Source organism: Pipistrellus hanaki (assembly GCF_964339955.1).
Source record: "Pipistrellus hanaki genome assembly, chromosome: X".
Classification (NCBI taxonomy): Eukaryota; Metazoa; Chordata; class Mammalia; order Chiroptera; family Vespertilionidae; genus Pipistrellus; species Pipistrellus hanaki.
In genome coordinates, this window is record NC_140524.1 from 596390 (window position 1) to 609468 (window position 13079).

Consider the following 13079-nt stretch of genomic DNA (forward strand, 5'->3'; position numbering starts at 1 on the left):
CACAAAAAACAGTACAGCCCAATCCTGAAGAAATTCCCCTGATGTAAAGCTCCTTTTGAGACTTTATTGCTTACTCCAGTCAAACATTTCAAGTGGTTGAACTTGGAACTTGGACTCAGAATCTTGTTTTAGGAAGGAACTTGGTTTGCTGGTTAAATGGTCAGCAGAATAATAGCTGCAGACCTCTTGACTTTTGACACTTATGACGAATGGAAATGTCTTTTGTACCCCTTGATTTACATGAAAGAAACCCAGTGCAAAATTATAGCTGAAGGGTTTGTTTTTCTTTGGGCCTCTTCTAACTGAATGGCATTTTAATTGAGGCATTCTTGTGGCACAAAAGCAAGTGGCTTGGCCTCCTCTACATACTTTCCAAACCCATCACTAGACTGGTGAATGATTAACTATCTCCTTCAATACTGACCCCCTAAGAATTGCACCCTAATTTCCCAAACTGCTCTCCAACATTTGGCAATCTTAGTTTTCCATTTGGTCTTTGAGTTGTCAGAACTGGGTAGTTCAGAGTTACAACAGAAAATGCAAGCTCACTGACAGCAGTTGAGTTCCTCAGTGCCTCTAGTGGGGACCCAGTTGGAGGAAGCTGGGTAGCCTAGATGTCTGTTATTTTGATCACTTCCCACTTTTGATATGATACCAGATTGTTTTTATTTGCTTCCTACTTCTCTGGCTATGCTTTCTGCAATCTTGGTATTCCTCAGTCCTCTATGGAAACAATTCTTAACCAGGAATATGAGTCCTGTGGCTGATCTTGGTGCCCTAAGTGTGTCTTCTAACTCTCACCACTGGGAGCAATCTGATGGTTTCTTACTGTAAAATATGCACCTCTCTGCCTGCAGGTATTCTTTGACCATGGGACCATATTTTTTTTTGGAGTCTGCAAGGGGTAGAGATAGGGTTTACAATGGGACTTAGGTAATCAGAAATGCCAGAGATTTAATGCCACCAGGATTATGTTCAACCAATGATGGATGGGGATGGTAGACAAATCCCTTAGCTTCTTTGCTGGTTGGGTGGAACAATTCTAGGATGTGTTCTTCAGAATTGAGCCCCAGTTGCTCACCTGCCTACTGATGTGTGTGTGTTTTTTTTGTAGGCTTTTCTCCTTTCTCTGCTTATTTCTCCATTCCCTCTTCATTGTTCCCGAGATCACTTCTCAAATGAACCTCTTGTCCCAGGGTCTGCTTTTGGAGGAACCCAAAGTAAGACAAGTTCCTGAAATTTTATGCAAAACTTTTGTTTGGAACTTTTAAAGGTGCCTAAGAACCAAAAGGGACCAAGACCAGCATCTAGCCCCTTTTCTCCAGTTTATTTTATCTACTCCTGAAATTTAGACACAGAGAAGCAGGTGCTTTCTGTATGTCACTACAAGACTAGCAAACATTTAACATTTAAATGTCTGTGATGTTGCTGTGCTCTGCTGCTCAGCACTCTCATTGGGAAAGAAGGACCTGCTCCTTCAGCAGCTATGAAGGTTGTTAGCTGATGGCTCAGCTATCAATTCCCTCCCACAATTGTTTTAAACTGAAGATGATATGCTATTCCCCAGAGTAATATGCACCAAAGACTGGCTGATATTGGTAGACAACTCTTGCAGGACCCTTTCAGTTCTACAGCTCCCCATGAGTTTGACTAAGTGAGATTTTGTTGAGACTGCATCAGAGTCCAACTTTCTTCTCTTTCCCTAACAAGAGTCAATCCTGAGAACCCATTCCATTCTGTATTACAATTACCAAAAAAAGGCCTGATTCCTGAGTACCAGACCTGTGACACTCAGAATCATTTTTACTTTCTCTTTTTTCTTACCCATCCCCATATATCACTCATTCACTGTCCCAAGTAGATCCCAGGAAAGGATCTGAAGTGTTTATCTAAGGTGGCCCGTTTGATAAACTTTGTGCAGGAGTTGGGACATTCAAGTAGTTGCTAGCGAAGAGGCTACTCTACACCAGCAGGACCAAGGGCAGGCCTAGGACCAAAAAGACCAGAAGCTTTAATTTACATTTTAAGCATATGCAAAATAATTCAATTAACTGCCAGAGAAATTACACCACACGAAACAGATGCAGTTGCAAGTCACACAGCACTTTATTACTCACACAAGTTCCTGATGCTGTGGGTACAAGCTTAATTGGGTATCCCAGAGGTGCTATTCTCTGGGGTCCTGCAGCTGGTCTGATCTGGTCCGGATGCAGGATTCAGGGGGCTGGCATTCCTCACCAGAGAGCTCAGTTGCGTTTAGATGGGGAGTGACTAGCCATTCTTCTGTTGTCTGGCAGGAAGAGGAGCATGTAGTAGCATCACTTGCCGGACTGACAAAAGGACATGCCTTTGTGGCTGCCTGGACAGACAAGCATTGTTAGCTGGTCAGGATTTATTTTTGAAGCCTGTTTGTACCTGCAGCAGTTCAGGTGGCTATCAATGAATTACGTCAGTGCACACATGTTAATCTCAAACAGGGTGAGGGGCTACATGTGGTTATCTAGGGAGAGTACGAGTCACTCTGAGTCAGTAATTGAATTTAAAATCCTTATCTCTGGGGTACACATGCTTCAGGGCAATGGGGAATGTGTCCTTAATATTGCACTTTAAGTTTCAAGGAAAGTTAACTCAAACATTTAGAAACCTTCCTAATGGTTTTAGGCATTCTTTAAGCATTTTTAAACATTTCTATATTTTACTACAACACTCACTCAATCAAAACTTGAGTCCTCATGATTGTAACTTTGGAACATCTCTTAAATGCACTCACATTCTTCCACTCCATCTATTATAGATGATCCCTTCTCAGCTATGCCCAGGACATTTGAGAAAGCCTCGTATCTTCTCCCAGGCTCCTGTTTTGCTCCTCTCAAACATGTTCTTCCCATAGCAAACAGAATAACCTTTCTAAAGATCACTTCCTTACTCCATAGGGTATGACTTCTCAATGATTCACTATTACCCTGAAGATCAATTTTTTAATGTTGACTTAGACTTTCATGACTTCCATCTCTTACAGCTAGTCCAGCCTCACGTTTCCCCATGTCCCCCATGTATACACTTTCCTCCATTTAAATTGGACTCTGCTGTTGCCCAAATTCACTTTGGCTCTGAGGGATCCTCCCACGCATACAGCTTTCTTTTCCACCTCCACCAAACATATACATACACACACACACACACACAGGCACATACCAATGTTGCTCCTTCTTAGAAGATTGCTCTGACCTCAGTGCACTCCTATGGCTCTCTAAGGCCCCACTTTGGTATTTCACAATTGGAGCATGTTTTACATTGGATTTCCCAGAAGTGAATGCTGAAGTGAGGATTCCTGGGAAAGCAATTTACTAAGAAGTGTTTCCAAGAATAACCAGTAGGCAAGTGGGGAAGCAGGAGATTGAGGGAAGGAAGTTAAACGAGAATGAATTCTTAAGCCAAATCTTTCAGAGAGTAGGTAAAATGATTCTAGTGCTAATTCTAAAGTGTGGGGATTTCCCCAAACTATCAAGCAATTCTCCTACACCAGCTGGGTGTCCCAAAATTCAATGTAATTCTGGAACTATATACCAGGATATAGTATCAAATTCCACAGATTAAGGGCTCAGCCCCACAAGACTGCCCTGATTTCACAAATCCAGGTTCTTACCTGTGTTTCTGATCTACTGGCTATAAATCAGAGGTTTCCACTACCACTTCCTTGGGTTTGATTAATATGCTAGAAAGGCTCACAAAATTCAGAGAAACATTCTACTTACTAGATTGCCAACTTAATATAAAAGAATATGACTCAGGAAAAGCCAGATGGAAGAGATGCACAGGGTGAGGTATGGGGAAAGGGCACAGTGTTTCCATGTTCTATCCAGGTGTGCCACTTCTCCTAAATACATTCTTTCTTTCATTACCTAGCCATTATTGATTGATCATTGGCAATTGGTGATTGATTCATTCTCCATCCTCCTTTCTCTCCCCAGAGGGGAGGGTGGGGAGGGAATGAAAGTTCTAGCCCTCTAATCTTTGCTCCACTGGCAAGGAGCCCTCATCCTTAGGTGCTTCCCAAAGGTCATCTCATTAACATAACAAAAGACAAATTATAAAGGCTTTAGGAGCTCTGTTCAAAATAAAAGGGGACATCCTTTAACACCTCCCCCCACACACACATTCCCCTTGAAATTTGACAGTCTGTTCATGCTTGTTTCTCTCTCTATTTTTGTTCATCAGTTAATGTTGTTCATTATATTCCACAATGAGTGAGATCATGTGATATTTATCTTTCTCCCACTGGCTTGTTTCACTTAGCATAATGCTCTCCAGGTCCATCCATGCTATTGCAAATAGTAAGCATTCTTTTTTACAGCAGCATAGTATTCCATTGTGTAGATGTACCACAGTTTTCTAATCCACTCATCTGCTCATGGGTACTTAGGCTGTTTCCCAATCTTAGCTATTATAAATTGTGATGCTATGAACATAGGGGTACATATATGCTTTCTGATTGGTGTTCCTGGTTTCTTGGAATATATTTCCAGAAGTGGAATTACTGGGTTGAATGGGAATTCCATTTATAATTTTTTGAGGAATCTCCATAATGTTTTCCACAGTGGCTGCACCAGTCTGCATTCCCACCAGCAGTGTAAGAGGGTTCCTTTTTCTCTGCATCTTCTCCAGCACTTGTCGTTTGTTGATTTGTTGGTGATAGCCATTCTGACAGGTGTGAGGTGGTATCTTATTGTTGTTTTGATTTGCATCTCAGATGATTAGTGACTTTGAGCATGTTTTCATATGTCTCTTGGCTTTCTGTATGTCCAATTTCAAAAGGTGTCTAAGTCCTTTGCCCATTTTATGAGTGGATTGTTTATCTTCATTTTGTTAAGTTGTATGAGTTCCCTATAAATTTTGGAGATTAGGTCCTTATGGAAGATAGCATTGGCAAATATGTCCTCCCATGCAGTGGGCTTTCTTGTTGTTTTGTTGATGTTTTCTTTTGCTGTGCAGAAGCTTTTTATTTTGATGTAGTCCCATTTGTTTGATTTTTTCCTTAGTTTCCATTGTTCCTTTTTATTTCTAGTAGCATTTCATTGTATGTGTCAATTCGTTCATGTGTTCATGGACATTTGGATTGTTACTAGTCTTTGACTAATATGAAGAAAGTTCCTATATATGTCCTTTTACAAGTCATTTCTTTTCGGTAAATACCTAGAAGTGAAACAGCTGATTCATATGGTGTGTGTAAGTTAAACTTTATAAAAATCTGCCAAACTGGTTTCTAAATTGGCCATCCCTTTTCACAGTCTCAACAAGAATGTAGGCAAGTCCCACATGCTCTACATCCTTGATAACACTTGACATTGTCAAACTTTTCAATTTTAGTCATTTTAGTGGGTCAGTAATAATATCTCATGGTCTTAATTTGCATTTCAACTAATATTAGTACTTTTTCATATATTTATTGGCCATTTATATTTGTCTTAGTGGAAATGTCCATTAAAATACTTTGCCCATTTTTAACTTTTCCTATTATCTGTAAAATGGCAATAATAAAATCTACCATGCAGGGCAATTGCCAGCATAAAGTAAGAGAGTGTGTATAAGAACACACTTAGCAAGGTCTGCCTCAATGAGATCCTCACTGAGCTCTCCTCTTCATTCTAGCTCTACTCTCACTGTCACTGCTGTGGTTGCTTTCATATTATTTGAATGCCACCCAGATGACCTGGTCCAGGTTTTTGTAAAATTGTGCTGATGATTGTGGTGATGACCCTTTGCAAGCTCATTTGAAACTTTTTAAAAATAGGGAAACTTCTATTTTTAGATAGTCACTGCTCTGGTATGAAGGGTCTTTTAGGGCCACACTGATGGAACAGCTGATCATGGCTCAGAAGAGACCAGCAGTGAGCAATGAGTCAGGACACCTTTTGAATGCTCCTTGCAATATTTCAAAAATTAGTCCATGTGCAAATGTTCTGTTTATTCTGGGGAGCATGACAAATGGGAATTATTGGAAGCCTTTATTCTTTGCTCTGGCAGATTATGTGGTCACACACATCATTTCCTCCCCAGCCTTTCACAAAGTCAGAGATTGCATCCCTAAGTGTAATTAAATAGAGCAAATAGGACATAAATACTTATGAGTACATTTTAAGGCTTGTAGTTTTATGCTTTGGACTAATTTTCCCCTTAAACTTCACCTGTGCAGCTGAATATGCTTTCTTTCCATAACTGCTCTGGAAAGTGATGTTTTAATGTAAGAATTCTAATTGAGTGCCTGGTTTAGTTAGTCCTGTGCATACAACAGCAACATAAAAATTCATAGTCAGCTTATGGCATCATCTGTGCCTTAGTTTTCTCATCTGTAAAATGGGGATGATAGCAATGCCTTGTGTATTTATATGAGGATTTAATGGGTAACTATAAATACAGTGTTTTTGAATAGTGCCAGGCAAATGGTAATAGACACTGTAAGTACTATTATTATTATTTCATTTTATTTAAATTGCCCTCTTTCCCCCTCTGTGTGTATGTGGGTACACTTAATGAGTATAGGGTGAGTGTTTGGTAGGGTCATATCTGCACTTACATTTTTCTTTTGATCAACTGAGTGTCTATTTTGAAAGTCCTTAACTAGTAGGCAATTAGCAATTAACAATAGTCAAGATTCCTCTTAACCTTTATTTAATGTCTTGAAATTCTTCTTGTTTCAATGACATTTTGTGGTTTCCTGCCCCAACTCCAATTTTTTTGAGAGCTTGAGGAAGTTTTGGTTGAATAGACCATTGAAACATTAATTCCTGTCATATCCTGATAACAAGTACCTCTTGAGCATTCTCAGCACTCTATGTCCTCCTACTTATGTTTTTCCACTCCTTACTTCCAGTGTCCCATTCTCTCCATCTAATCACCTAAGTCTAGCTCTCCTCTTCATTCTGTAAAATATTATACAAGCCATCATCCCTTAAAAGTAGTTGGAAAAGTAGGAAAAGTTAGTGTGTGATGGGAGTGGGGTTGGAGGAGGAGAGTGGTAGTTAATTCCCAAGTGTCCCAAGTAATGGTCATGGTTACCTTCTAATTTATTATCAGTCACCTGTACTCAGATTCCTGATCCACAGAAACTGGGAGATAATGAATGTGTGTTGTTTTATGTTTCTAAAATTTGAGGTAATTTGTTATGCAGCAATAGAAAAGTAATACAGTCACATATCTCGGTTTTAATCTGGGGTTTACCTGGAGTCTATTGACACTGGTAAACTTCTAGTGTCAAACAGTTATTCTAAAAGATAAATGCGTTTTTTAAGTGTTTCTGGTTCTCATGTGCATTTTTAAACCATGAACTTCTACAAAAATTGTCATATCATGCCTCTCTGGTTACTTAAGCCATTATTTACTATGAAGAAACTACTATATGATGTTGAGAATCTGTTAGGTTTGGTGTTTGAATTTGTTAAAGAAAGTCTATAAGAAAAAACAACAGGAAGATGTAGACAGAACTGAAACAGGAATGTTGAATTCCAAATGATCTAATCTGAAGAAATCTAAGAATGTTCTACATCCACTTGAAATACATAAAAAACCAACAGTACTCAATAACAAGGAAAATCTAGCAAAGTTATTTGTGACTTCAGTTTTAAGAGCTGAGTTAAGGTCTGTGGATACAACAGGAAGCAGCCTGTAGACAACAGAGAGAAAAAGAGAAGTAAATATATTTGGAAGGTCTAGCAGCAATAAGTTTACAATCCCTCAAGACAACTGTTGACTGCATTTGGGGAGAAGCTAACCCTTATGGATGGAACATTTTTAGTTCCTCATCCAGTTAGCTTCCTACTGACTCCATATCTGAAACTGAAACCATATCGCTCACCCTGCTTATAACAAGTGTTGCTTTTCCTGACAGAAATATTTCATTTCCATATCTATATTGAAGAGAGGGGAGTTAGAAAATCATGGCTACCTAATTTAAGAAAAGCAAAAAAGGGGCATACTTCATACTGAAGTGAAAATTGGGTGTTTAAGAAGTAGATTCAAGACCTGATGCATTCATTATTGTTACCTACCTGATCCCAGAAAGTATTTGATTGGAAATCCTTGATTTAACCTTTCTACTCTTAACTCTCCTGATTTAATTAAAGGGATTAAGCTAGTTAAACCTTAAGGTCTATGGTTGCTGTAAAGTTTTATGACTCAACAACTCTTATAGTGGAAATTTTATGCCAGAAGGAAAACCCATTAAAAGGTTTCTTTAAGAAGAGAAAGATGGCAGATTGCAGAAAAACTTTATAATTAACTTGAATGATGTCCTCTAGGGCAAGTTGAAATTGTGCTAGATGATGATGATTCATCTTAACTGTACTTTTAATACAACCCTGATATCATTCTTGTTTTTCTAAGCAAAAGCGAACTTCCCCTGTTCTGACAGCTGAGCTTAGTCCTAAGAAAAGATTACCTGGAATCAGCCTCTTCCCCAGTGACTTGGCTTTTCTCAAGTGCTGAGTCACTTGGAAGAGACTGAGGTGCTGAAAATATTCAATCCATTAGGCTTTGAAATATCAGAGTATCTAATTTGATACTCATCTATGAACAGATTCCAACATGAGTTATTCTTCCAAAGGGATTTTGTTAAAGTGTCTGTTGGACCTTTTGATATTACCACATTATCCATGCTCCTTTAAAAAACTATCAGACTATTTGATTTTTAACCTCAGTTTTGGTTTTGACCTCTCCAAACAGCCTATATTCACTGATATTTAGACATAGAAAAGTCTTTTAATGTCCATAATCACTTAATTACCAAGTATAGAATTAATGACATTACTTTTATCATTTCTCTTATTATTCAGTATACTTCCTAAGTTTCATTTGCAATCTATATACACTTAGATAGTTTCTAAATGTATCTCTTCTGTCACAGATGTTAAAATCTACCTCTATTTAATGACCTTCAGGCCCCTCAAACTCAACATACCTCAGAGCAGAATTCATCATCTTCCCATTCAAGCTCCTCTTTCTGACTTCTCTTTTTTGGTTAATGGCACCATCATTTACCAGGATGTAACACAAGGTTCATCTTTTTACCATACTCTTTAAACCTAGTTATCACACTCTGGAAACGTTTTTTTTAAACCACTTCTTGTATCTATCAATAATAACTTCCCTTAGTTTCCACTCTTCCTTCTTTGCTTCAATCTTATGATTTCTGACCTATATCATTGCAGTATAGCTACAGTGTTCCCCAGGATGAGGCTAAAAAATAGCCAGGATATTTGTTATAAAACTACCCTTTTCTTGCTCTGCTTAGAACCATATCCTAGAATTCCAGATATCCTTAGATGGGTTCTAAATTGTTTGGGTATTCTCCAGGGAGTGTTTTGTATGCAGTTTGAGAAGTTCCTGGCTATTCCACAAGAGTTGCCATATTGCTATTCTCCTACTTTTTGACTTGCTTTAATGATATGCATTGTCATCATTGTAAAAAACAACAAATGCCTCACTGCTACTGTTGTCCACCAATGCTCAAGGCTTTGGCCACTATACCTAACTGTATTATAGCAAAGAGATTAAGAACATGGCTATAGGTTCAGATGTGCCAAGAGTCAATTCCCACCTCTGCCTTTACCAGCTGTGTGATTTTAAGAAAGTTACTTAACCTTTGTAAGCCTCAATTTACATATCTGTAAATTGGAGATAATAATAATGCCTGCAATATGGGGTTGTGCTCAAGCATAAATAAAGTTTAAATATTTTCATTTTGCCTTTTTATAGTGCCTCCAAAAGGGAAATCTTCATTGCTTGTTTGGCTGCTGAAGCTTCTGCTGGATACTCAGTGTAAGAAAGGGTGGAGATGCAAATGTTAGCACTATTTGTGAGTACCAATGAGTTTGAGAAAGGAAGGGAGAAAAAGAGATTAAGACAAACCAGCAATGGGACAGTTTGGAAATAGCAGTGAGTGAATTATGCTTTAATTAGTCTTTCTGTATATTTCATGGTAAAATTCTCCATTATCGCCATTTCAAGAGATCTTTAGTGCTTTTGTGTTACATTTAAAATAATCAGTTTAGTCAGGGCTAGAGGGTAAATGACCAGTTTCTCTCCAGGAGAGTCAAATTATGGTGGAGAAGGTGAATATAATTCATATAATTTTCTCAATCAATTTCAGAAGTTGTTTTTTTCATTAATGTAACAATTTAGGATGAGAGCCAGACTTCCTGTGTTCAGATCCTCACTCTTCCACTTAGTAGTTGTAAAAACTTGAGCAAAGTATTAAGTCTCCGTGTCTCAATTTTTTCATGTGTAAAATAGAAAAATAATTGCTTATACCACAAAGGGTTGTTGTATGAATTAAATAAGTTAAAACATTTAAAGAGTTTAGAACAATTCTTGGTCAATAGTAAGGATGCTACAGAAGCAATTATAGTATTTTCATCTATTTTCCAAAATAAATAACTCAGTTCAGAGTATATAGAAGGCATTAAAGTTTATAGATAATATTTATATATATGTGTTTGTGTTAATGTATATATATACCATATACACACACACACACACACACACACATTAATACACACAAATATATATGATGAGAAAGACAGCCAGAGACACACACATACAGAGAATGAAGTTATATTTTATTAATTACCCCAATAGATAATTCCAACATTTATTTACTCATTCTTTCAATATTTATTTGTATCACCCCTAGTATTATGATCCTGGCTTAAAAAGCAAGACTTTGAAGACATACTCATAATGCATTGCTGAGGTCAGCACTATCTCAGACCCTAGGAAAAACTTGGTGATATTAACAGAAAAATGAAGAAAGATCTGGGGAGAGAATGAAGTGAGATGATTCACTCAGAACCATATGTTTTTCTAGCACAGTTTTGAATACTACAGGTCAACCTTCTAGTCCTTTATTCTCTCTGCTTCTCCACCTGTGCAATAGAAATAATCACAGCAGCTTCATAAAGGGATTGAGAGGATTTTTGAGTTAAATATGAATTCTGGCTAGCTCAAGGAATATCATCTACATAAACAACCTTGATTTTAAAGCAGAAGGATAATGACAGAGGACATATTTTCTATGTGACTTGCATACATGTTATAATCACATCATGTTTTCTGTTAGCACTCACTTGGGAGTGTCTTTGGAACTCTCCTGGCTGGTTCTGTAGTTGAGGTGGGCTATGTTAGGGAATAGAAATCTGTAAGTAAAACTTGAAGGTGAAGAGAAAAAAAAACAAGACTGAGAGTTCTACTAACTATTAATATACTAGAGGCCCAGTGCATGAAAATTTGTTCACTGGGGAGTGGAGGGTATGCCTCAGCCTGGCCTGCACCCTCTGGCAGTCCAGAGGCCCTCAGCAGATGTCCAAATGACAGCTTAGGCTTGTTCCCTGTGGTGAGTGGGCCTAAGCTTCAGTATGGCCTTCCTCTGTGGGAGGTGACCAGATGGGCCATTTAGGGGATGGCACCAGGTGCTCCCCCCCACTCAATTGCTGTCTCCTCCCTCTGCCTGATGGCACACACCTTGGCTGGCCTAATACTGCCTGCTTGCTGGCCCAGCCCCCTGCCAACCAGTTGTTCCATAGTTCGGTTGATTTGCATATTATGCTTTTATTATATAGGATATATGGAGGAAACCTAATCAGATAAGTCTCTGGCATGCAAGTCCTTTGTTTATGAGAATTCTGTCTCTTGGTGTGTTTGGGAAAATATATATGAAAGTCATGTGTACTCAGAATTCTTGCTTTTTTTTAAAAAAACACACACAATCTTTATTGATTTCAGAGAGGAAGGGAGAAGGAAAGAGAGATAGAAACATCAATGATGAGCCCTCATTGGTTTGGCTCAGTGGATAGATTGTTGGCCTGCAGACTGAATGATCCCAGGTTCGATTCCAGTCAAGGCCATGTACTTTGGTTGTGGGCACATCCCCAGTGGGGAGTGTGCAGGAGGCAACTGATTGATGTTTCTAACTCTCTATCCTTCTCCCTTCCTCTCTTTGAAAAATCAATAAAATATATATTTAAAACAAGAAACATCAATAATGAGAAAGAATCATTGATTGGCTACCTCCTGCATATCCCCTACTGGGGATCAAGCCTGCAACTCAGGCATGTGCCTCTGACTGGGAATCAAACATGGGATCCACAGGCTGATGCTCTATCCACTGAGAAAAACCAGCTAGGGCCAGAATTCTTGCTTTTTCACAATAATATCTATGTCACTCCCAGCCCTGTTTCATTGAGAACCAGGTTCAACACTCTGATAACAAAGGTGGGGAGTGAAAAAATAGAGAACTATTTTTATTAAATCTTGATCATGGTATCCTCCTGAAAAGATTGCATCCAGGAGAATACAACCAATACTGCTTTTCTAGTTTCATACCTGTTATGGGTGTATTATATGGGAAAGAGTGGGAGGGGCAGTATTTGCTTTCCACTGAAATTGATAGTGACATAAGTTCATTATTTCTCTCTACTTTCAATCAACCAGGTCATTGTTTCCACTTGTCTTCCTAAAATTAAAATCTCACCTATGTCATTGCTTTGCATATGAACCTTCAATGGGTACTTAAAAAAATATTTTGTTGATTTCAGAGAAGGGAGAGAGATAGATAGAAACATCAATGATGAGAGAGAATCATTGATTGACTGCCTCCTGCACGCCCCCTACTTGGTATTGAGCCTGCAACCCAGGCATGTGCCCTGACCAAGAATTGAACCATGACCTCCTGGTTCATAGGTCAATATTCAACCACTGAGCCACACCAGTAAGGCTCAATGGCTCCCTTTTGCTTTTCACAGACTACCCTTTCAGTATTATCTCCTGAAATTTATACTCACACACTCCATAATCTAACTAGCCATGATAATTTGGGATTAAATAAGGAAGTCCTCGTGGTGGCTCAGATGGTAGGTTTTGGGTCCAGACTCTGGGCTTGAATCCAATATCTCACTGCTATTGTTTTAGAGAAGTTATTTACCTCACTCTGCCTCAGTTTTTCCATATATAAAATGGGGGAATTAATAGTATCAAAAGGCCACTATGGTGAGAAAATGGGTTAATAAAAATAAAGTGTTTAGAGTAAT

At 38.5% G+C, this 13079-nt stretch overlaps 1 long non-coding RNA gene across 3 annotated transcripts in view; it reads right to left on the reverse strand.

The window, feature by feature from the left end:
• LOC311615613 overlaps positions 1-2378 on the reverse strand; it is a 72954-nt gene extending 70576 nt beyond the window's left edge. For all 3 annotated transcript variants that reach the window (XR_014793773.1, XR_014793774.1, XR_014793775.1), the window contains exon 1: positions 2118-2378. This is a non-coding gene — a long non-coding RNA (uncharacterized lncRNA). The remainder of the gene's footprint in view (positions 1-2117) is intronic.
• Between the last annotated feature and the right edge of the window lie 10701 nt (positions 2379-13079).